The following is a 26,972-nucleotide window of genomic DNA, read 5'->3' on the forward strand; positions in this document are numbered from 1 at the left end:
GTGTTAGGAGTACGGAGAATGAGGTTTGGAGGGAAGAACTGGCTTCTTTAGAGTCTCCTACCTTCAGGACATGGTTGTTTTGAGTATCAGGAACTAATGCACTTTCATTTTCATTCTTTATTTCAATTTTCTGTTCCCCACTCCATGCTGCTAATATTTGCTTTGTATTAAGTTCTTATCAGTGCAGTTTATTATGGTTTTGTTTATACACATAACTCACATAGTATTTTTATGTCCTTTTCACTAGAAACCATGTTTTTCACATTGTAAAGAATACATCTAGTTATTTATTTTAACCTATTTGGCAGTTTAGGTTCATTGTATTTTTATTTATTTACATAGATGTAGCTTCATAATTTACTTTGAAGTACCTATTTGTATAAACAACTCAGTGATGATTGATAGCCTTGATAATCTAGTAATTACAGAGTTTTGTGAAATATTTCTTTTGCTATAAATCCTAGAGTGAGATTGCAGGATCAGCAGTCTTGACTGAACTAAATTTCTCAGACATGAGTCTACTCCTGTTAGCAGAATACAATTATTCTGGTTCACATCCTTACCGACATAAGGCATTTTAATTTCTGCAAATTAATAGACTATACAGTGGCATCTTATTACTTCAATAGTTATTCTTCTATCAATAGATTTGAGTATTTTTATTGTAGTATTAATAATTACCTTTTTGTGATTGTCCTATAACATTTATTTTTCTTTAATATGTTTTATTTGTTGAGAATTACATACACATAACTAGTTTATTTTGATCATTTCCAACATCACTGTGCCACAACTGTCTCCATCATCCTGTTCATTTCTCGCTCCTGTGTCAATGTTTTATAACCCACTGAGCTTAGGTAGTACTGCCCATATGTTCACGGCCACCCAGAATTGGGGCCGAGGAGATTCATGATGTCTGGCAGTAGAGATGAAATAACATTAAAAGTGTTAGGGTAGGGTTTCAGGCATTTCGGGATGTCACATGGCTGCTACTGATGTGTGAGCTCCTCTGGAAAACTCTAGTAACTCGTGCATGCAGATCTTCCAATTGCAACTGAGTCCTCTTCAGCATGTCTGAGATGCCAAATCTCTTGATGAAGTTCTGTTTTTGGAATGGATGTGATTTTTGTAAATCTCTGTGGAGGAAGTCTTCAGCACATCTTTAAACCATCTACATTTTTGAGATCTTAGGTAATCAGAGACAGATGTGGGTTCCAGTTGCTTATTTGCTTAGTGTGTGTGTGTGTGTGTGTCTATGTCTGTGTGTTATGAGTGTGTTCTAGATTTCCTTGGTATCTACCAGCCTGAATTTTTTTTTTTTAAACAAGGAACAGAGAAAGGGTTTGGTTTAGATTCTACCAGTTTCCACAATAGCATACAAGTCAAATCCCTTCAATAAATCTCTTATTCTTAATCACTAACTGTTTCTGCTTCTATGAGCAAATTAAAGCAGATGTAGTAGACGGAGAACAGAGGTAGAAACACATACACTTGCCAATCTTATCACAGAATCATCCTTTAGTCATAACTTTTGAAGATGGAATTAGTAAAATAAAAATAATAAGTATTTGTGGAGGTTGATCATTCAGTGCAAATGTGATATGCTGATGGTCCTCAAGGTCAAACAAGCATTTTTATCCCCTTTCCTTCTTCTACTTAAGTAATAGGCAACTTTAGGGAGTTTATAAGGAGCCTCTAAATGTTCATAGGTGGCCTGAAGTTCATCCATAGACCCTTTAAAGAACTGAAAATCCTCTCTTAGACCAAGCCACACATTTTTATTTCCTGCCAGGTTTGCCTGTGCCTGGTTCACTCATTTCTTTAGAACCTGTTTCAAGTGGGGATGGGATGACACATTCAGCCTATGTATAGTCCAGCTGTCTCAGCTCCCCCATCCAGCACTGATCAGATGTCTTCCACATGTGTGCTGTGAGTTCTAAGGAGAACTTAGAGAGAACATAAGGACACCCAGCAAAAATGTATGCTCGCTAGCTGCAGTTCACAACTTAAGCTTTTGCCAATGCGTGGTTGATGTTATTATTGGGTACTCAAGGTGTAAATTTATCATCTGGACACTACTTTCTTGCTTTTAAAATTTAGCAGAATTTAGTGTCACAAAGTTATAATGCCCAGGGTTTTCTGATGGCTTTCCTCAGTTTATGTTTCTGAGTGACTATTGGAGCTAGAAATGGGAAGTTTCCATTCACATTGCACAACAACCATAAAACATATCTACTTTGGTAATAGTCAAGAAAATTTGCTTAGAGCAGATTCAGATGTGAGATGCTAACAGAACATCTTCCCTAGCCAAATAGCACACAGAACACAAATTATCTATATGAAGGGAAACAGAAGTAATTTAAAAACTTACTGAGAGAGTCCCTTTACTGTAAATTGTTTTCTTATTATTTTTAATGGAGAGTAAACACTTTCGAAAAAAATGAATAAGATATAAACTCTTAACTTTACTATTTTTAATGGAGAGTAATCTCTTTTTTAAAAAATTAATAAAATATAAACTTTTACCTAAAATGAAACCACATAAAATAAAGATATTGCCAAATTAATCGTTTCAATTTTGTGTACTATCAGGGAAATAAAATGAGGTAGAGAAAGATACCAAGCACTTTTGTAAATATTGCAATCTCCCAAAGAAAAGTTGGTCAGTACAAATACAAAGCATGATTATCCTTTCCCCGAGAACTTCATAACAACAGTGTTCACTTTACTTAACTTCCTAAGCAGCTGGTGTTAGACTTGGCGCACAGCTTAGAACAGACAACACCAGACGAAACGGTTCCAAGGTTGGGGGGAATTATTCAGGGCAGAGGGCAAAGGTGGGGAGAGAAACGGGAGAAGATGGCAGAGAGAAAAGAGAGCAAGGTCAGGGAGTTCTGCCTATTTATATGGGTGGTGACGTAGACTTTTCCCAGGTAAAGGTGAGGTAGCCAGGTGGATTCTGGGAGTGTATGGCAGTTGCCTTGGCAATGATGTAGGGTCGCCTTGGTTGCCTAAATGTGACGTCACTGAGTTCGGGCCTGATACCAACAGCTGGGAATCTAGAGAAGCAGGAAAGTATTTTCCTCTTGAACAGTTTTGGTTGGTTGTTCTCTTTTCACTGTGGAATTCTGTACTAGACTCAACAGAAGGATCGTCAGCTCCAATAGTCTCTGAGCTCTTCACTTGTGGTATTAACCTGTCCTCCGAGATACCTATTAGCCAAACCTCCTTCTTCTTAAATATAAGGTGCATCATAAAGGATGGTAGATAAGAAGGACAATGTTTCTTTAGAGGTGACAAAATGGCTTTGAAATTAGATGACTGTGGTGACTACTGTTTCCCTGTGAGCACAGTAGATGCCACAAAATTGTGTATTCTAAACTAGCATGTTAGGACATCATTGTTTTGTATTAAGAAAACAAGACAAAAAAAAAAAACAAAACATATTCATCATACTCAAAAACACCAGGTAAAATATAATTCTTACCACTGAAACCAAGCTCTGGTTTGTGTTCTGTTCCCAGTATCTCTCCTTTGCCATTTTTAAATGTTGTAGAGCACACTTCAGATATTATCAATAGCATCTGCCAACCATGTTAGCCTGGTACTGTTTGTCGGATGTCAGAATGGAAATCCCAGTGCCCCAAAAGCCATTGTCAGGAAACTCTGGATGGAAGGTCATCTTTCCTGACAACGAAACAAAGCTTCTTGTGTACATTTACTCACCAGACCAACACTTCATGGAAATAACTTTTAACATTTTTCAGGATGGAATGAAAGCTTGGAGCTGCAGTAGATCCATTTCATCCATGATGGCTCACTGTTTAGTTGGGCCTTCTTGGTACCATACAGAGTATGCAGAGAGGAAGGCAGGTGATGAAGAACTGGCCACAGTGGTTGCATCACTATGTTGGCTTTTGCACTGCAAGATGGAGAGTGAGCAGAAATTCACGTTGTTGCTTCTGACTCTGTCTTAAATTCTGGAACATGTAGAAGCATTCACATTAGTTGAAGCTTCCAGGCACAATGTTGGCACTGATTTAGTAAATAATCAGTTTTTCTTCTCTAGCCTCAGTACTGGCCAATCCCCTAACAGAGAATAACTGTAGAGTGCAATGCACCATCATTTTCAGGCTGCAGTGTAGAGAGCATCTTTGAAGTAACAGGAGTTTTATAACATTATGGTTTTATCACCCCTTTAAGCAGCAAAAAGCATTATGTATACAGGATAACTGTAATTAAGCATGGGATGATTAAAATATGCATGCATGGTCACGTTAAGTCTGAAGTGGCTGAATAAAGTGAAAAATTAGATAAGAAATTTAACTTCCAGTTTCTTGCTAATTCTTTCCGTTGTAGCCAGTTTCTTGCTGTGTAGTCCCAGCTGTACCCATTATATAGTCTAAGATAGCCTTAGGTTTGTGGCAACCCCTCTGCTTCAGCTCCTCAAGGGTTAACATTACAGTTCTGAGCTACTATGTCTGACCACCAGTGCTATTTCGGCTGTGTTGCTTCTTCGTTGTGTGAGCAATGAGCTATGCTGTTAGGATTTGGGGGTGCATTGAACCACTTTCCAATTACGCTTGATAATTTGATTAAAATCCTTTCTCCTTAAAAATGACACAAACCCCAAACCTTATGTACGTAGACACTCCTAGAAGACAAATCACAATCAAATCATAGAAAAACTATGGGAGCATTTCTGAAAAAGTGAGAGAGCTCCTCTTAACTTTTTCTCACCCCACTCTGGAAACCTAACTGTGGATCCTGCACTCTACGCTCTTTGAATTTATAAAAATGAAGTATCAGCTTTCCTGACTTACTGTTCATTTTACTCACATGCTTATTATCTTTTGTTGGCTCTGGTATGTTAAGTTCCATGAGAAAAGATATTTTCTGTTTTATCTCATACCCTATGTCTGAGTTGCCCTAGAGACTGTGGCTTTGAAAAGATACATGAACAATGAGTCAATGAAATGGAGGTGTAGACCACAGACACAGCCCACCGAATGGGAAGGTAGGGTAGTGGCTGACCCAAATACTGTATATATGCAAACAGATATCATCTCCTACTAAACCCAAGAGGGAGTTATCTCTCCAGAACTGAAACAGAAGTACATCTTTTACAGAGCACAGGATTCAATACTTACCTTGCTAAAAGTACAGATAGAGGCCCAGTTGTTTTCAAATGCTTGGGACCAGAAAAGTTTAATAGTTTATTTAGATTTTGGCATACAGACAGTGACACATCTTGATGGAGCCTAAGTCAAATGTGGAATCCATTATTCATCCATATATAACCTTATCCATGCAACATGAGGGTGGTTATATACAACATTTTCAGTGTATTTGTATTTTTCCTAGGACAATTTATATGAAAGTCAAGCCACAATATTTTCTACTTATAAGTACCATGTTCAGTGCCCCAAAAGTTTAGAACTTTGAAAGATTTTGGATTTGGAGACTGGAGGTGTTGAACCCATACCATATGTTACTGACTGTGTTTGTTTATAATCTTTGAAATTAATGATAGTCACAGAGTTTCGTCCATGGGTGTGTAGCTGTACAGCATGCCACTTGTGCAGTGAGAATAACTACTCCTTCCCAATCCAGCCAGATGTCACTATCGGGTGGAAAAACTCACTTTTCATAGTGGGATGTGACAGATGGTGCTTTTGGCTAGCCATGCATGTTATCTAAACTATTTTAAAAAGCAGATTTACTTCCAGTGTCAGATATCATATTCTACTGAAAAGACCCCAACACAGAGGGGACTCTGGGGAACAACAACATCAGTGCCATCTTACACAATTTGAGAGTTGAGCTGATAGCATGGGAAGGATAGTTTCTTCCTTCCTTCCTTCCTTCCTTCCTTCCTTCCTTCCTTCCTTCCTTCCTTCCTTCCTTCCTTCCCTCTTTTTTCTTGTATTCAATGAGTATAGTGCGTTTTCTATCTGAGTTTAGATAAATGTCAGGATATATGTGAGGACTGAAAACAATGATGAGGAAGAAGTATGGGTGAGAAGTATAATAATAATAAGATGATGATGGTGGTGTTGGTGGTGGCGGTGGCGGTGGCGGTGGCGGTGGCGGTGGCGGCGGTAGTGGTGGTGATGGTGGTGGTGGTGTTGGTGGTGGGGGTGGTGGTGGTGGGGGTGGTGGTAGTGGTGGTGGCGGTGGTGGCGGTGGTGGGGGTGGGGGTTGGGGTGGGGGTGGGGGTGGGGGTGGGGGTGGGGGTGGTTGTGATTCCTTACATACTCACTCTGAGATTTCTTTTCTGGTGTTGCTGCTCCCTTCCAGGTTGTTTCTCTACACTATCCTGAAGTCTTTGCTCTAGCAATGATGAAATTTTCACAGTCATTAGTTATGACTTTTAAAAATTAATTTACATATCATACTTGTTTGGTGTTTTTATCCAGCATAAGCTGTCCAACTTGAGCCTTGTATTCTATGCTTTCACCAGATCATGGCAAATAGAAGGAAAGTTTTATTTGTAAGTCGTTCACATAATTTCCAAAATATTAGCAGAAAAGCATTGAAAAATAATGTTTGTTTCAGGGAAAAGTGAGTAAACTGATTATATAAATTTCTAAGCTTATAAGTGTCCTTTAAAATAATGTGTTTTATTCTAAATATCCCCAGTGGGTTGCAAAAAGGGTCATGGGTCCACAGGCACAGCTAAAGTCTAGGCAGGGAAGGGGGATGACAGGAAGCAGGGTGACTAACAGTTTATATTGGCCTCAGACCAAAGCTTTCCTGAGAAGTGAGGCTTCACATCTGAAGTCGCTAGGCGAGTGAGGAACTTTAGCCGTGAAGACAGTGAGAAGGATGTAGTAGATGAGGGGTCCCTCACAGGAAAATGTAGTGCTCATTTATCATTAAACCTGTGTCTTCAGAGCATCTACTTTAAGCCAAGAAACAGTATTAGAAACACGAGACTTTGTGCACACAGTCTGGTCAGCCACACAGATGGAGACAATCTCTGAGAAGTAACCAAAGCAAACTCACAGGTAAAATTCATTCCCCCACATTTTACAGACAACTCTAGAACTCAGGTGTGAGGCAACTGTGGCAGGCCAATCGGCCCTCAGTTCTTACAGAGTGGCTTTTTATTGCTTTTTATTAATATATCAATGCTCTTTCTGTCTTGTCTACCAGTAGCATCTTATTGCGTTTAAGCTCAGACTAAAGCAAGTGCCTCATCATGTCTAACCTGTGCCCATGCAGCATGTAAACTTATATTCTAGTGTCTCTCCATTTATGTTCAGGTGTCAGGTCCAGTGAAAACCCATTTCTGAAATAAGAAGAGTGATTTAGAGAGAAATGCCAAGTTAATAACCACAAAGAAAAGAGGGAGATTTATTTACATTTTTTTGTTTACATTTGTTTGGATATTCTCACACTTGGGTACATAGTTTCCTCTCTCAGGACACTGGGCATTTCCAACCTTTCATCCTCGGTGCTTACAGGCATCCATTACAAGCCCTGGGAGCAGGGCCATACTTTTTTTCATAACCACCTCTCATCTCAGTGCTTTCCTTGAGCCTTGAACATAGGTGACACTCTGTAAATGGTTACCTGGAATAGAAACACTTCTCAAAGCCAGTCGGCTTGAGCAGCTGCTTTCTTAGCTCAAGAACAACCGGTTTGACCTTGTCATGATCTGAAGCAGCAGCCTTACAGAAAGTGAAAGGAAAAGCATTTCCTTTACTAAATGCCTGCATGCTTTGAGCTTTTAGAAAGGATTTACTGCCAGCTTCGTTCTATGTATCTTTCCCATTTAAGATATCTTTTCTGATGTGGCCTAACATCCAAGGTCAGAGAGAACAGGGAATAGAGCTAGAAGAACTACTTTGAAGCATTTGACATGTAAACTTGTTTGCCCAGCATCTGGAAGTGTTTGCTTCATGGAACATCTTTCAGGAAAGTTCATTGGCTGAATATGGTAAACCAGGTAAACATCACTTAGCATTAGAATCCGAAGGAGGAGAAAGCTCCACTCAGAGGCTGGAGGGATGAAGGGGTGTAGGGATAGAGCTGTGGAGAGGTGTAGGGGTAGAGCAGTGTAGGGGTGTAGGGGTGTAGGGGTGTAGGGGTGTAGGGGTGTAGGAGTGCAGGGGTGCAGGGGTGGAGGGGTGAGGGGTGGATGGATAGAGGGGTTTCTTTTAACTGAATCAAAAGAAAACATTAATTGAAAGCTTTAGACGCACAGATTTTCACAGATAACAAATTCATTTCAAACTTAGAATGGACAGAAATAATGGTTTCTTCTTATTCTTAGGACAATAAAAATCTACACAGTCACATATTAAAACCTGGAGAGGAGACTATGGCTGGAGAAATGGCTCAGCCATTAAAGGCTAAGCTCACAACAAAAGCTATGAAAGGCTGACAGTAACTTTCTGAGTTGTCTCTTCTGAGCATAATGTCATATTTATCAATGTTTATCAAATCCAGCTGTTTTACTAAAATATTTCCAATAAATCAGTAAATTTTATTACTACTTATCTGAGTAGATACCCAGTACATTTCTGTGGTACAAATTCACAATTTCACCTTGTAATAAGTGTTCTGTGTCTTCAGATTTTCCTTTGCTGGCAGAGGCCAGCAATCTTCCCTTCAGCTATAGCCGAGACTACTCTCAAGCAGATAATTCCTTCTTTTTCTTTACCCTCAGGCTTTCTCTGGATGTTCAGACAGATGGCTCAGAAATTGGACTCTCGGTTGCACGTCCTTTCACCTTAAGAGACATTTCCCAGTTCCCTCACTCTGGACTCAGCTCCTCTCTATAAAATCTCCCCCTTGTTCTTTAAATTAAATACTTAAATGGAAAAGTAAAACCACTCTTGGAACTCGTGATTACTTGTACCTGGAAAGTTGTTAACAATAGTTATCTCTGATAGAAATTGACAAGTTTTAAAAGTGCAAATGGGTCTTTGTTCTGCCAACATTTTTTGTCTCAGACAAACTTGTATCAAATTCAAAATTGACAAATTTTGTCAAAACACTTGTATTCATGGCTCCCATAGATACATAATAATAAACTTTTGTCTTTCACGATCCTGGGAGTCAGTTGAAACAATTCTTCAACTAGTGGAAAACTTTTTTTTTTTATATTATACTCATTGTTAAGAAAACTCAGGACTTTTTATTTCGTATTATAGATGTTTAGTCTTAGATAAAGTAGAATTTTAAATCTTTTATTTATCAAGAACACATGGAAGAACTTGTACTTCTGAGTACACTGAGAGTTTTATTTGTATCACAACAGACAAAGATTATGAGTGATTTTTTACCAGTACATATGTATTTCAGCTCCCCCAAATTGTTCTCAAAAAATTTTCTGAAACTATGCTTGTCAGTCTGCTTTCTAAATGCCCTGACATTTAAAATTTGAAGAGCTAGTCAAGAATAATTTGAAAGTTTAATCACCGCCTTTCTCAGACCACAGACATTTCTATTTTATTTTAATGTTGCCATAGCAGTACCAGTTGCCCAGCTTAAAACTGTAAAACCTAAAGTAGCCATATAGCATTTCAGTAGGGAGGTCATCTCAAAATGGCCAGAAGGAAAAAGGTCCCCTGAAGGCATTTAAGTTCCAGTTAAGATGCAAGGCTTTACCTCAAGTGACTAGCCTAGTTAACTGTTGCATTTTACAGTCATGGCCATAACCCAAAACTCAAGATGCAGAATAGAGGTAAAGTAGATATTTCATATATATACTTCTTCACATTGCTTTGTATTTCCCTGCAAAGATTGTTCTCAGGTGCATATGCCACTTTCAATGCATATACAATCAATAGCAACTCACCTTTCATAGAGTCAGGGTCATTGTCTTTGTAATTAGACACTTTAATTTTGACCCTTGGTTCTGTTGCTTACGTGTGTGTCATTGAACCAGTAGGGTTCTGTGAATCCATTTTTTTCTGGGGTGCAATGACATCGTATCCTTGTTTGGGAGACTAAGCCAGTTATGTTATGTGAAGACCTGAGTAGAGGGTTCTCAGGATAACGGTGTCACTTTCCTGAGAGAATATGAGAAGAGCATGTGATGAGGTGCCGATCTACTGCCAGTACTTCCAGATCTCCAGTGCTTCTGCTCACTTCACCCAGCAGGATTTCAGTACTTTGTGACAAATTGTTTTGATTTTCTAAAAGAAGTCATATAGAAACCTCATTCCAGTCTCATTGTCCAGATTGTATTATGATTGTAGCCCTAAATCATTGCCCTTGCTCCTTATTTCTGTCTCTTCTGTATCTTTCAAGATTAATCTCATCTGCACATGCCATGCACCACACTGGTGAAACCTAATTAGTGCATCACCTGCTCCAGCAGCATGGGTCTTTATCTCATTACTCCTCCCTGGGAGCCATATGTCTATCCCCAACATCAATCTTTCCATGCGATTATTGCTGTAAAGAATTTATTCGATTTTTGTAAGCACGGCTATCACTTCTTGCAAGAGATTTCTTTGCAGGAGTTTCCCAAGGTTGACATCCTTTGGTGGTTTGTCTCAACTGCATGCTGTGAGTATAGTCCAAAGTAATCCTTTCTTTCCTGCCCTCCATGTTGATATTTTTGAAGTCACTGACACTAAGATCCACTCCACTGTCACTCATGGCTTTGTTCTCATCTTTTGGGATTATCATTTTTTTTTAAAAATATCACATTAGCATCATGCTGACCTTTGTACTATAGCTTGATAGAAGTGAAAGTTGTATTTTTTTTTTAATTACAGAAAAAGAACAGGGAATGAGATGAAAACAAGTGTTGGATTATGTAAAAATTGGCAACTTATTTGGGATATGGAGGCAAAAAGATCAAGAATTCAGGGTCATCTGGGCCTACACAGTACATTGGGGCCAGCTTGGGCTACATGACAGTGTCCCAGCAAAGCTAGTATAAACTAAATTAAATGAAAATATACACAATGAGATTGATAAACATATGAAATGTTAGAGAACGTGATAGCACACAGAAAAACTGTACAGGTTCAAGTCATAAAAATTCTGAGCATTAAGAAGGTGAAATGACTCTTGTTTAGACTCCTAAACAATAATCTACTTGCAATTGATGCCTGTTGAGAAAAGAAAATTCAGTTTTTCCCAGTGGAAGTCACTGCATATATCAACCATATGTTAGGGCTGAGGCCTGGCTGTCTCTGCTAGGTGGTGTCACTGATGCTGATTCCTGTTTGCTATCCTGACTCTACCAAACTGGTATATCTGTGAAGCGTTAAAATATTTAAGAATCATCATTAAAAATAGGTTTAGGAAAAAATTAAAGTAACTTTTATGTGCCTGTTTTAGCAGAACACCCTCTTTCCTGTGTCTGCTTCAGCAAAATGTTCCTTCACAAGTCTGTGCTAGCTTTTCACACCTGTGTCCACTTTAAGGAAATGTTCCTTCACATGTTTTCCCAAGCTAAAAACAGTATGAGTAACTTTCCAAAGAACCTTTAAGTTTCCACTTTAAACAAATCTGTTTTTACTTTTATTTTAGATTTTATTTATTTGTTTAGTGTGAAGGTGTGTGTGTGTGTGTGTGTGTGTGTGAGAGAGAGAGAGAGAGAGAGAGAGAGAGAGAGAAGGAGGGAGGGAGAGAGAGAGAGAAGGAAGGAGGGAGGGATGGAGGGAGGGAGGGAGGGAGGGAGAGAGAGAGAGAGAGGTGGAGAGAGAGGGGAAAGGAGGGAGGGAGGGAGACTTGTAGGCAGTTGTGAACCACCTAACATAGCACTAGGAATTGAACTCATTTCTTCTGCAAGAGCACCAAGTGCTTTTAATTACCACAATATCTCTCCATCCCATGTGTATTTACATTTATGAATAGCATACATGTATACAATTCATAAGACTAGGAAGTTTCCTGTAAGATGGGATCTCCAAGAACTGTCAGAAAGGATACATTCAGGAAGGCTCACTAACATGGCTGCAGAAACAAGACCTGAACAAGCTGAATAAGGATCATACCAATAAACATGCTAGCAAGGAACGGGAAAACTCACAAGACTCAACCCTAAACAAAGAATTTAGAGGCAGTTAAGAAATTCTGGGAGAGGGAGAAATAGTCTGTTTCAGAGAAAAGGTCTTTAGGGCTATCAACTATCAAGTGGTTAGCTCTGAAATCATGTGGTTTTTGACATGTCTATGATTCTGATTTTTTTCTTCCAGTTTTCTATATTTCTGGATTTCTTTGTGATTCATTTTTTAATTAATAGATTTGAGAAGATACAAATATTTTCTTCTAGTCTTATTCATCTTTCTCCAGATGCATTTTTTTCTGTTTCATTTTCACATTTTCATGTAAATTTTATAAGCCAAGTATTCATCCATAAAAAATGGTCTGAGAGTATTTTGATTTAGATTTCACTAGTTGCATAAATAAGTGTAGAAAGCATTGACAGAATACTGTCTTAATCCATGAATATCATAGTGTTTATTTGATATTTTTTGGTTTGACCTCTTGCTTTTTTGGTGTCTTAAGGACTGATTGTGTCTCATCGAAATTCTTATGTTGAAGCCCCAACTCCTAATGTGAGTTGAGACCTGAGGGAGGTAATTAGGCACTGTAGGTAGCTTCCTGTCTGATAAGATTGATGATCCTTTAAATAGAGACACAAGAAAACCTGACAATGTTCTCGTAAGTGCACATAACAAGGAAATCTTACAAGAAGACATGGAGGAGCTGGCCTTCCAGAAGTCAGGAAGGGAATACTCACAAGACCTTATTGTTGAATATCATGACCTCTGACTTCTAGTTTTCAGATTGTAAAATGATAAAATCTTACATTTTGTTATATAACCCTGGACTGACTAAGGATTAATGAATAGATTCTACACTGCTTTTGTGAATTTTATTCCGATGGATATTTTTCTTCTATAATTTTGGTTAGTTTTGTAAATCAATTATTTTTAAACATTCCAATTATTTCCCATATACATTTATATTTTTTTTGTTTTTCACTTTAGTATCAGTAAACAAAATGAAGCAAACTCCTCATTTAGTAACAGTATCAAAAAAGCACTTTGCCTTCCATCTGCTTTTGAACAGAGCTGTTTAGATAGAACTCCTCTGGACTCTATTCCATGTTAATGGAGGACACCTAAGAAACCTTACAGAAATAATCCCAAGGCCTATTCATTCATTCACGCAGGATGTGCACTGCAGCATCTCATACACATTGTAATGCAGTACAGAGTACAAGTCCTGATGGAGAGAGATGGATAGGTACAGATGAGATCAGTGGATGATCTTCCGTTGGTCATGCTCCACTCAATGGGTTTGCAGTATTATGTACATTCTCTTCTTGGAGTGAGCTACGGAATCTCAGCTTTAAGGAATGTTTAGAAATGACTCTGCTTTGAAATTGTGGACTTAAAGACTTTCTAAAGCGCATATGGCATGGGAAGTTTTGTAGAAACTATTTCTGGAAAGAGAGTTTAACAGAATTTTGGTCCAATTTTGAAATTTCCTTAGTATGTTTTCCAAGTAAATATTTATACTATATGTACACTGAGACATGTTTACATTTAAAAGCTTTCTGCCTCTTTATTCCTTTTTTTCTATTACACAGCCATCCAGTACAATGACAATTAGAGGGACAGCATCCCTTCCTCATCAGTAACATGTGTGATTTGTCAGGATTTCACATCAGTCCATTTTAGATACAAACTTCCACAGATGATTTTATCAAAATGATTTTGTAAATCTATATAATTAATCATAGTCATGTTCTTAAGATATTGTAACGGCTTCTTTGGCTACTATTAAATAATATCATTTTCTTTATATTTGTTAATATAGTAATACAGTTGCAAAGATTCTTGAAAATTCAATAAACGTGAAATAAATGTTACTTGTTTATGCTATCCATTAATTGCTAATTTTAAGTTTTGATGGTTTGACAATGATAGGTGCTTCTTTATTCAATAAGTACATTTATCTCTAATCCTTTTACTATCTTTATGTGGAATTGGTTACTTTGGCAATAGTGTCATTCTGAATTAAAAGTGTGTTTGAGATTCTTCTGCCTTTTTGTTTTCTGAAAGAGTTCAAATAAAATTAATGTTGCTTTTTCTTTACATTGTTATAAATTGAAAAGCAAAATCACTAATGTCATGTGTGGATAATTAGTTAACAAACACCATTTAAACATAGGTTCAAAGTTATTCATGTTTTACGTTTCATCATGGGTAAGACCGACAAATTGCATTCATAAATCATTTATGCATTTTAACTAAGTTGTTAAAGGACATAATAAGTTTCCTTATCAATTTACAATGTCTTTCACCTTTGTACTTGTGACTAGTATTTATTTCTTTTCCCTTTTGATAAATCAAGTGAGGAATTAAGTTTCTCCTTTTACAAGGAATCGATAGGAACTTGGTCACATTTTTAAGAGTTATATTTGTGTGTGTGTCTATTTGCTGCTATTCATAGTTCTATTCTCAATGTTAACATCAGAAACAGGTGATAGCAGATGCCTATTACACATCTGCTCATTAAGGGATTGAATGAAAGATCTTTCTCTTGTAGTTAGAATCTTGTTAAATACAGAAATAATGTCAAAAAATTGAAGTTTTGCTTGAATTCCCAAATCTGCTGAAAGCTGCACAAGAAAATCAAATTTAATCTTGAACTTAGATGATCCTTTTGTTTGCAAGATATTTTGTCAGAAGATTCATAAAAATGAACACAATGTTCCACTAAATGCACTCTAATGCAGAGAATATTCTCACTATTGAGAAGAAAAATTATTGTAAAAATAGTGCTATACTTGTTTGAATTTCGAGGCTAGAGAAAGTCTGAAAATGGCTAAGCCAAAGTATGACTAATCTGAGATTTTCAGGTTATTTCTACCTTATTTATAAGTTGATATCCAGGCTTTCTGGTGGAATTTCTGGTGATTTTATGTCTAGTCTTCAACTCTAGGCTCCTCCTGTTAACGTCTTTCCATATCAAGTTGTCTTCTTCATGATTGCTTTGTACACCCTGCTTATTGTAGTTTCCTTCTTGAATTCAGTATTGCCTATATATGTTCCTCAATAGTCTGTTGCCCCTTTTAATAAAAAGCTCCTTCAAACCTGCCAAAACCCCCAAATTTTCATATTTTCTTCAATACTATATTTCAGATGATACTTTTTAAAGTTCTTTTGATTTCATTAATTTTTTAAAGATTTATTTATTTTATGAATATGAGAACACTGTTGCTGTCTTCAAATACATCTGAAGAGGGCATCAGATCCCATTACAGATGGTCGTGAGCCACCATGTGGTTGCTGGGAATTGAGTTCAGGACCTCTGGAAGAGCAGTCAGTGCCTTTAACTGCTGAGCCATCTCCCCAGCACTGGTTTCACTAATTTTAAACTTTGAATACTTTCTAAAATTATTCTCAGTGTTATGTACTCAACCTCTTTATATCAGTCAGACTAGATCCTTCCTTGCCAAAGTCACATGAAATATTTCTAACATAGAACTAACCATTCCACCTTAAAATGGCTAATGCTGACACTGGAGAAGCAGTTAAGCAAATATGGTCAAAAAGTTGAAGTCAAATGAAGTCAAACTTTATTGTCTTACTTATCAAATAATCATAAGTGAATAGTTTTATATCTCTAAACATTGAAAATATATACCTATTTTAAATTTAAAGATAACGTAATATCAATTAAAATAAAATGATGTACACTATATGCATACTGTATAATAGCTATAATTCTGTGAAGTTTTTTGTTGTAAATATTACTTGTGTGCATGTTTTTAAGGCTGACATTTTGTGAATGGAAATCAGTTGATATACCCTCCCCTGAGGAGAAAATTCTCTCCTACTGAGATTTTTTTTTTTAACCAAATGCTTTTTCTAAGTCCTTTAAAAGTTACTTAATAAGTTAATATGGATTATGAGTCTGTATGTGGTGATTCTGAGCCTGTTATGACACAGCCACAATCCAAAGACAATTTATAGAGACAGGACAGAACAAACGCACTCTCAGGAAATGAGGTGAGTTACAGAACTGAGGTCATCTCTGTGTTTTTTGACAGAATATCTGAATCTAGTTTCCTTACATGCAAATTAAAGTGAAAGGTAAAAGAATATTGATTGTTAAAATCTTTTACAATTTTTATTGGTTAAAGATGTGCAGAGTCTGACAAATTCACTGAAAATATTTGGAAATAAGTAGGTGCTGGAGAGCAGAGACACAAGCTTTGCTCCTAGCCATTGCTTCTCATTTCTATCCTTCTTGTTCAATAGGCACTCGGAGCTGCACAGGGTTTGGAAAGAAACATGTGTGTGGTTTAGTCGTCGCTTCAAACTCAGTAAAACCAACCTATGGTGGTTTGGGCTCAGCACCATTGACACCTAATTTGTAGGCACAAACCGTGGTTGCAAACTTCAAGTTAAAAAATATGTTAATTTAAATTTTTCTGTGGTTATTTCCTTTTTTTTTTTTTTTTTTTTTTTTAGCCAGACCTTGAGGCTCAGGATGTAAAATTCAGATGTGCTTTCAAGTGAAAGAGTTGTGGCCACAGATGAATTTTAAGCAGTTTATTTTGGAGTAAAGAATTAGGAATAACCAGTTCCGGTGGACCGCTTAAATATGTGGCTGAATTTCTGTAGATTGTTCTTGGATGAATTTATTTTTATTAGTTAAAAGTCATAGCAGTTACAAGCATATACTCACTGTTTTAATCTAACAGGAAGATAGAGAATGGTAAGACTTAAATTAAGTAGTTAAGTTCTAGAGTTGAAAACTACCTCTTCCATTCAGAATCTTCAATATTGTTGGTGAATAATTTCATCATATACTTTATGGTACAAATTTTCAGTAAAATATAAGCCTGATGAATAAATTTTATCACAGACATAATTTTAGGAAAAGCAACTTTTGAATGCTTAACTTAGAATGTTATTTGATTGTTTTTAGAGTACATTATCCTAACTAATACTTTACTAATCTTAAGATTACTAACATTTGTTGATCTTCTTAAGGAGACACATGAGAAGTTGATTAAGATTTATGAAAAATCTGGATATGAATCTAATTCCTTTGTGTATTTGTTACTTTTATTGTTTGTTTGTTTCTGTGTTTATTTATTTATTCTGATAAAATACCCAGACGGAAGCAACTTAATGGAGAAAGGGTCTCATCTGAACCAATACTACACCATCATCATTAACCCCATTCCTCAGTTATGATCTGTGCTCAGGTTTCACCTGCTGTCCCACTGTCAGTAGGAGCATACTGTCCAGGATCTCACATCACATGTAGTGTTTATTGACCCCTCTGGCTCATTCCTACTGACTGATATGCAGACTTTCCTTGCTCCTGACCTTGGAAGTTTGAGTAATTACAGCTTGATTTTATGTAAAATACCTTTCAATTGCTAATTATTTGACTTTTTATTTTCCTAAACTGATGTTAAGTGCATTGAGGGGAAGACAGCAAAGGAAAGATTTGATTAAGTTCTGTCTTTCATATACTACAAATACGTTTTTATAACCTTTCACAAAGCAATTTCTTTGTAAGGAAGTCACTTTGTCAGGTCACAGCTAATAAGCAACTTTTTGCCTGGCCAGACACTTTGTGGTTCATTTGCTTTACAGCTGGTAAAACTATTGATTGCTTCTTTCCCTTGGCATAGCACCTTTTGGTTTTATGAAAGTCAGTTTTCAAAGAAGAGGCTGGCAGGTAAATTCTCCAAGTCTTATGTTCAAAGCTAGTGTATGTTTAGATGTAGGATTTTACCTTCCACTTCTGGAGGCAACTGAGGGCATTATCAACAGCTTATATTTGAGGTGTCTCTATGACTCCCATGATCAGCAACATGAAGGGAGGTTTTCCATGAATGGCATCAGGTTCCTTTTATTAGCGAGTCTATGGCTCTTGGAAGATGTATTAGCCCCATGTAGACTCTATTATAATCTATGCCGATGTATTTCTGCACACACATATTTATGTGTATATTTTTAAGTGGCCTTATAAAATAATGTCTTCCTGTGACTTTGTCAAACATCTTCTGTGTTATTTAACTTTTTCATTCCTATGTTTCTGTATTACCTTCTGTATACTCTCTTTGGTAAATGTGATTATCCTTGTTTTGATCTACAATGATACAATAATAACTTATTTATCTTGGGGACTTGGAAAATTTTAAGAGCCAGAGGACCAGGACACCTGTTGAGAGATAATGTCTCTAGACATGACTGGGAAGCTGTATCCATGAAAACTCAGCAATACGACATCCAAACAAAACGTACATTTATGACCACACTTACTGACATGCCAGCATAGATACTGAGGGAGATGGAGCAAGAAAAAGGAAGGATGACTATGATGTAAACACTATATTAAATTATATTATTCCCTAAAATAACTTAAAATTTAAAAAAAAGAATTATAATTTTGGTGTTTTTATTTTTAGTATTTTACATGTTTTATTTATTTCTTTGAGAGTTTCAATTTTGATACAAAGTATTTTTTATCATATTCAGATACCCCAACTATTCCCAGACCTACTCTTCTTCCCTAGATAGATATGAATGACAAAGAATGTACTGGCAATGTAGACTGTAGATTTAAATAACTCTTTACAATTTAGAAAATTAATTTTTTCAACTATGATCAGCATCACATATAGAAGCAGGTCACAGATAAGTAATACGATTAAAGTTTATAGAGCTAAAGTCAAGTGTAACAAAAAGAAATTTGTAGAAAATTCCTTTTAGAAAAATTCCTTGAATGATAAATGGAAGCTGGTTGGTGATATGCTTCCTAGGATATTCTCTTGCATTTCACTATTCTACTGTATGTTTTCCTGTTTTCACCTAGGTGGTAGTTTCTGAATTCCTGTCACTTCAAAATGCCTGTTACACATCAAATATTCATTGCATTACCACTCTTTCTCTTATTACTAGATGCAATTCTCTTCTTATTCATCTTAGTTGTGTGTCAACTTACTTCTAAGCTTATTAAGATTCAGGAAAATTTAAAGAAAGGCTATTTAATATTAGAAAGTAAACAATTCAGAAGACTCGGGAAGTTCCTGAAACCAATCTGGTGCACAAGTTCCTCCATTTTAAGACTCTATGAGGATAAGGACTGAAGAGACACAGACCAGCTGAGCATCCTGGGAGACACTCTGATCTGTTGAGCTGCCTACAAGTCTTGCTGTGAGCTCCAGCATTCAGTTTTTCTTGAGTCATTACTCAGGCTAAGTGATATAGCTGCCTTTGAATTGTCCTTGCTTCTATAAATAAGTCCCATATTCCATTCAGTACTATACTTAGTAGTTGGACTTTATTAATATTTATTATTTTGGCATGTCATTGCTTCCCTATTTGGAGTTACTAGATGTTAGTACTATGTCTCTCCAGAAAAATATCACACAATACCATTTTTCTCTGTATTCTTCTTTTTCTTACTTATACTATTAATAACCTTTTTAAAATGAGTTTTCATTCTAAGCTCTCCTGATTAAACCAAAAAAGGATCCTTTTTTCTAATATATCAGGCTATTTTCCATAAAGTTTTTTGAAAAATATTCATTCATTTTTTATATCCAAAATGTCAACACTGATCTTATTTTTTGCAAACCATCTACGTCAATCATTTTTATATTGAACCCATTTCCATACTCCTAATTCTATTTCCTTATTCATATTCATAGATCATCACAGAGTTGTGTCAATTATTCTGTGTGTAATAATTATTTATAAAAGTTATTCTTTTGTGTCAATATTATTCCCATGTAACAAAAGATTTAACAACTTTCTGAATCTTGCCACATTTTTACATATCTTATAGACTTAATGCTACAAACACAACCTAACTTCCTGCTTCTGCCTGACAAACGAGTTAATTCTAGGCTGAGATAATGACCTTTAATATAAGGTTATTGTGTCCCCTCTTTGAATAGTATCTGTCTATGCCCCTTTCTGTCTAGATTTTAATCTCCCTGAAAGGTCAGTTCAAATTACATTGTTTAACTATCTTGTCTCTTCATTAAATCTTTGGCTTAGAACATGCTGGGGTCAGTGGACTCTGAAGAAAGAGAAACTTTCTAAATCATTCGATGTTGTCCTTATAATGAGGCACAGTTCCTGACTTCACATTTTCCTATTCTCCTCAATACATAGAACAGTGATGGACATGTGGTAGATTGCGCAATAAATACTTCATGTTGATTGATTGTGAAGTTCCCATTTCTCTTTAGAGACAGCCATTGAGGCTTGGCTGCCTTCCCTCTTGCATTTGTCAGCCAGCATTAAACCTTAATTAGACTATGCATTCCAATTTTCCAATATAAGATTTTGTGGGGGGTGGGGGCGGGAACACTTCCCGAAGTGTTTTCTCAAATTGTAACTGAATTCATCTGGCTACTTTTCAAATTTGAGAGATACTTTATTTTCCTTTGGAAACTATCCAGACAAAGTAAAATTTAAATTTCTTTTGAAATTATAAACATGTAGCAATTAGAATTTTGTTGAGAATGCAGAAAACTCATAGCAACAAGGGATTGAATAAAGAGTTGGATTTTTTTTCTATCCTAAAATGAGGAAACAACTATTCAGAAAATTTATATTTATTTTCCTACTGTGGAAAATTTGCAGAATTATTTTTAAGGTCATACTAGAAACACTTCCAAGTAACTGCACTGAAGGACTCCCCATGGGGTTGGAGTGGTTTCCAAATCAATCTCATCCCAAGGACATCTCACTTAAAAGCTTTGGGAACAAACTCAAAACCTATGCTTTCCAACAAAGATGAAACCTAACAAATGAGAGAAAAAAAGTAGTTCTAAGAAGTTGTTTCCTGACAATGAAAGCAACTTGGGATATAGAGTTAATGGAAATTATTATTTTCATCATCAAAGTTTATTTTAGGATAACCTTTCAAAGGAAGCAGAATTGCCTTATAAGTGCTGGAAGGTGTTGGGGAGTGCACACATGAGGCTGTGAACCACAAAATAATTCAATAAGCAGAGGAGAGGCACCCAACCCAGCCGGTTCTGTGAAATATAACTACTTCAGTAGAGCTGAAAAATGAACTTCTACTTATGTCACCAAAGGTTGATATAAATTATTAAAGTCAATGGGAAGGAAGACATTCTACTTCTTTTAACCATCTTACAACAGGAATTCCCTTGAGCCAACTCAGATTTGTTACAACTTCCCATTGACATCAGTCTTGCTTTCTAAAAAGCACTTTACTAAACCTTGTAATAAATCTCCATCTGCATCACTGCCTATATCTTTACAAAGACCAGTATTGCAGTTACTTAGTTAACCATGTTTCCTGTCTTTACAAAAGATAAGTACAAGAGAGTTCAAAGTAGTGTGTATGTACAAACACACACAATAGTTTGTATCAAATTCAGCTCTTTTGGCCTCCTCATTTCCAACTTTCATGCTATACTTATTTCTATTTCTTTAAAGACTCTTTGTCTTTCTCTTTGGGAAATTGCTAAATTCAATAACAGTTGTAGGCTTGGTTTTGGTTGACCTTCTGAAAATTGATCTGAAGCCTGTCATGTAGTATATGGAGTTTGTACAAGGGAAAGACTGAATGGTTTACTGCCTCTGGGAAGCGTCCACACTTATCAGTGTTAAAATCCAAGCATACCAGTTTGTCTTTTTTTTTTTTTTCAGAACCAAAACTTTTCAAGGTTTTCTTTCTCAAATTAAGTAGCTGCATTTTTCCTTGCTGAATATATAGATTTCATGAGGATTTTCAACTATTCATTCACTCAGTTATATTTTACGTTCTCCTTTTAGGAAATGCAAGTCGTAGAGTGGTTTAGCACATTTTTAAGTGTCTACTTTTCCAAATTCATTGTGTGAGTAAAGTTTTCAGATTCCAAAGAAAGTGTATCAAATTGACATCTTAAGAATAACATGCGGATAATAGAATTTCAACTAGACAGGGTAGTCTTGAGTCATTTCAAATGTAAATAATTTATAATATTTATTATCCATAAAATGCTTTCACATTGGTTATACTGATTGATCTCACTCAACTGTTTCAAACAAACGAAATTTATTACTTTCAGTGAAGTCTGATTCTCAGAGAAGTGGCCTGCCCAGCTAGGGAACTCTCATATTCTCTGCTTATTCAGGAAAATATTTTCTTTCCTTAATTTTTTTCTACTTAAAAATTAATATCTTTTCTATCTGGTATGGATGCAGGTGATGTGTTAGTGGGCTTGTTCATACATATGTGTAATTATGGCCATGTGTCTGCAACATGCCTGGTGGAAGTCAGAAAACAAACTTTGGGTGCTGGTGCCTTTCCTTCCAAATTGTCTGAGACAGGACACCTTTGCAGTTGGATAAGCCAGGCGAGCTGACCTGTGAGCTGCCAGGAGATCACTCCTGTACAGATGGGGTAGGATTAAAGCCTGTATTATTGCATCTAGCTCAGTAGTTCTCAACCTAATGCTGTGGCCTTTTAATATAATATCTACTGTTGTGGTGATCCTCAATCATTAAATTATTTTTTTTGCTATTTCATAGCTGTAATTTGCTACTGTTATTGATTGATGTAAATTTTTTTGGAGACAGAAATTTGCAAAGGAGTTTCAAGTCCTGTGTTGGGAACCACTGATCTAGCTTAAAATATTTTTTTGTTTAGATTTATTTTATTTTATATGTATTTATTTTGACTGAGTGTTCATATGTACACCATGTATATTCTTGATTTTTTACCTTGATTTTTACCCAACCTATGGATTCAGTGTAATATCAAAAAAATCTAGCAAACTATAGTCTAATAATTAAAAAAATAATTTTAAAAATTAAAGATCCTGGACTATTCAAAATATACGAAAAGTAATTGTGTTGTGCTGCCTGTCATAAGATGTCAGGAATAGGTTCTTTATCCCCTGAACCAGGAATTATAGATTTGTGATCTACCAAGTGATAGCTAGCAACAGAACTTTCATCCATTGTAAGAGCCACCAATGCTTTTAACTGCAAAACTGTCTTTTTTTTTTCTGCTCATTTTAATTTTATTACTTCTTCCAGAAATTACATTAGAAAATAGTCTTCAGAACATTTATTCTCTAAAAAGAAAGCAAATGATAAGACCAGGATACAGTGACTGTTAACATAGAGGTTTAAAAATTGTCTTTTTAAAGTAAAGATATAGTTTTTGTTTTGTTTTGTTTTTGGTTTTTTTTGTTTGTTTTTTTTTAATTTATTTTTTTTAATTTTTCTCAAATCATAATTAATTCACACAGGGGTATAAACACAGAAAGCCAGGATGTGGGGAAGGGAATGACACTGGAGTGTGGGTGTTCAGGGGGAATACAGATATCTTCAGAACCGGGTATCGGCTGGGTGAAGGTTCAGGGGGCAAGTCACTATGACTCTGCCTGTGACTCCCTTATACTTATCTAAGTTGGTATTGTCTGCCAAGGCTACCTATTTACAAGGTCTATGACTACTCAGGCTTATAAATTTCCACAAAAGCTGCCTGTTGACATTAGCTTATAGACATCTGTTTTAATGTTTTTCCACTGAGACCCAAGACTTGGTGTTAGTATACATGTATGACAGGCCTATTTCTGATTTTAGGCCTATGGCGGATTTTAGGCCTACAGTGTGTAAGCAGGGCTGCCCCTGACATCTCCTCCCTTCTCTAAGTATAGAAGGGCTGTGGCAATTCTAAACTTGCAAAGGCAGGGATAGAGGCCTGACCTCCAGTATTTGAAGGGGACCTTGTAATGGCTCCAGTCCCCCTGTCGTTGTCCAGTGAGGCATGAGAGCCATACCCATCAAGATGTCTTTTTCCTGGAGAGGGGATACTTTTGACATCAACCCCTATGCAGTCAGGCTTGTCCCTCAGGGAACCCAGATAGACTGCAAAACTATCTATCCAGACTTTCCATCTGACTTTTAATTCAGGTTCTGGGACTCTGACCCTTGGCTGTCTTGTTCCCCTAGGAAGAGTGTTTACACACCAAATCACCTCCATTGCTCTTTTCTACTTACTGAATCGAATCCATAGTGTCTGATGTCTGGGACAGGGAACACTCATTTCTCAAGGATAAGATAATTTTCTGCAAAAATTCTCTTTTGGAAATAAACTAAACACTACTATAACTTACAACTGAATATGTGATAACATAACAAAATAGCTTATTATGTGAAAAGCAACTATATATTTATCTAGCGATATCAAACAACAGATACACAATTGTAAGTAATTTAAAAAATAAAAATATTGAGAAATAAATTGGGTGAAATATGTGTGTATTACATTTAAATGTGATTTGAAGAAATTATTATTGATAGAAATTATAGACCTTAGTGAAAAAGATATATGTTCTTACATCAAAGATTCAGTATATTTAAGACCTTGATTTTACCTGACCTATGAATTCATTGTAATCTCAATTAAAAATAATCTAGCAAAATATTCTTTTAGTAATTCAAAAACTAATTCCAAATCATAGGTAAAAATTAAAGTACCTGGACTATCCAAAATATGTGTGAAGTAATTGTATTGTACTGCCTGTCATAAAGATTTACATCAAATTTGCAACAAGACTGTTTAGTGTTTGAATAAATATAGATCTGCCGACCTATGAAGCAGAAAGATGAGTCCAGAAATGAAGAGATTGACATCTGAAACAAGATGTGAAATTAATTCAGTGGGGAAAGGTGAATAATGTCAGTGATACCGCTGAGAAATTTGGATGGCCACATTCGACAAAATGTAGCTTAAGCTGCTTATTATAGAAAATAGGAAATGAATTCAACATGCTCATATAGCCAAATGGAAGAATTAAAATGAGGGTTGAGAGATGACTCAGTGTTTAAAGACATGTACAGTGTTTAAAGACATGTTGCAGAGTTCTTGGGATTGACTCTGAGCGTCTACAGTGTATAGCTCACAACTGTTTACAACTTTAGCTACAGGGAATCCAACACTATCTTCTGGTCTCTTTGGGGGCCTGCACTCACATCTACACAGAGACACATAATATAAAATAAAGTAAAAACAAGAACAAATGAAAGTAGGATTGGAAATTGATGGGGAGGTTGATGGGAAAAGTTAAGAGACAATGAGGAATGAGTGTGACTGTGACTCTCCATGCCCTCGTGATTATTGGGTGATATAGGTCCGTGGAGACTGGGAGTTTGGAAGCACAGAGACTACGTACGGTGAATGATGACAACAGGACCAGCTGCAGGGGCAGAACAGCTTGCAGTGATTTGACGCTTATATAATTTGAAGAGCTGGGGGTAGGAACATCCATTGTGGGAAAAGATCATTGGCTGATGGCTTAGGGTATTGAAATGCCTCGTTAGCATGGGGAAGCATTTCATGGATAGCTGATGGGTTCTTATTAGGAAGAAGGAAGAAGGAAGGTGATCCAGTAATCTAACTAAGTCTATGTGACACTCTTCAGGCAGAGTGTGGGGGTTTTAAATTCCCCAATGAAGAGAGTCCTCCATATTTTGCAGATCCCCAAAAGGCTATCCGGTCAATGGTAGACTTTGATCTTAATTAGCAGAGTTTTCCCACATGTGACCAGAATGTATTATATACGAGCATAAAATCATCAAGTAATAAATTTATTTTTAAAATGTTTTTAAAATATATATTTTGCTCCCATTTTGTAAAGATACATACTTAAAGTTATGGGTAAAAGTACATTACCTAGAAATTGAGTAAGCACAATACTGATAACACCCATTTTTACTTCTATTCCCTGACGATTCACACTAGGATAAGAAAGTGACATTAGCTATGCTAGTGGCCATAAGCAAGGATCAAGGCCTTTCACTTTAGGTGGATTGGATGATTATCATTTTACGTTCCTTCTTGCACTTGAGATACTTGTGAATTTCTGAGTCCTTGCTTTTTACTTCTTGTAAAAAAAAAGCCATTAAAATTACTAGTAAAACAGTCAGTATGAATGAGAAAAGTCATGGAATTGACACAGTGTTAGTAACATTAAATCTCATAGTACTCTACAGTTTCTATATTTTTTAAATGCTATCAAAACACTCTGAAGTCGTAAGGATAGAAAACATGTCTCTTTAAAGAATAGACAAATTCTATCATAGAATATTGGAAACATACAAAAGACAAGTTACATATTTGACAAAAAGGGAAGGAATTTAATTCTTTGGACCCAGAAGACTTCCTTTTATCCAGTTTTGCCTTTTTCCAGATGAGACAAATCAGCAAAAGCTAAATTAATATTGCTTAACACTAATTCATTTTAACTAAGGTGATGTTAAACTGGAATGTAGAATGTAAGTGTGTGTGTGTGTTTGTGTGTGTGTGATTAGAATTTCTTTGTAACTTAGCTTATGCTCAGGGAGTACTTGAAGAATTACCAATGAAGGCTCCACCAGGGTTTATTTATATTTCTCCTTTCAAGGGTATGGATTTGGTAGTAAAGGTGCTATTGTTTAGAATTATCAGATGCATACATAATGACTAATGTCCTGTGGAAGAACCTAACTTGTTGTTAACTAGTGTTTCTGTAGGTGGTAGTATAATTACAAATGTGTTATCTTGGCTCTGACAATGACTATCTTTGTACCCTTAGGAAGCTCCATAATTTCTCATTTGAACAATGGAGGTACATTATCCATGCCATGAAGACACATTAAATTCACAATTAACCTAATTTATAGTGTGTTTGAAGCATTTGTTATATGCCACACAGGAGGCAGTATGCCAGAGATAGAATGGTAAGCAGATATGCAAAAAGTGACACCCCTCTTTGTCATATTTTGTTAAAATCTATGAAAATGTAAGGAACTAAAGCTTTAGCAAAGGAAACTTGGAATGACGTTCCACTAATCTGGGAAGATGGAAATATCTTAGAGGAGGTTGTTTCTAAACTGGGACTCAGGGTTGAAGAAAGAGTTAAAAACAAAAAGTTGTAGAATGTCCATATCATAGGAAGAGCTCAGCAAAAGAACATAAGAAAATATGAGACAAAGTGT

The sequence above is a fragment of the Grammomys surdaster genome, unplaced genomic scaffold, assembly GCF_004785775.1.
Source record: "Grammomys surdaster isolate TR1022 unplaced genomic scaffold, NIH_TR_1.0 149, whole genome shotgun sequence".
NCBI lineage: Eukaryota > Metazoa > Chordata > Mammalia > Rodentia > Muridae > Grammomys > Grammomys surdaster.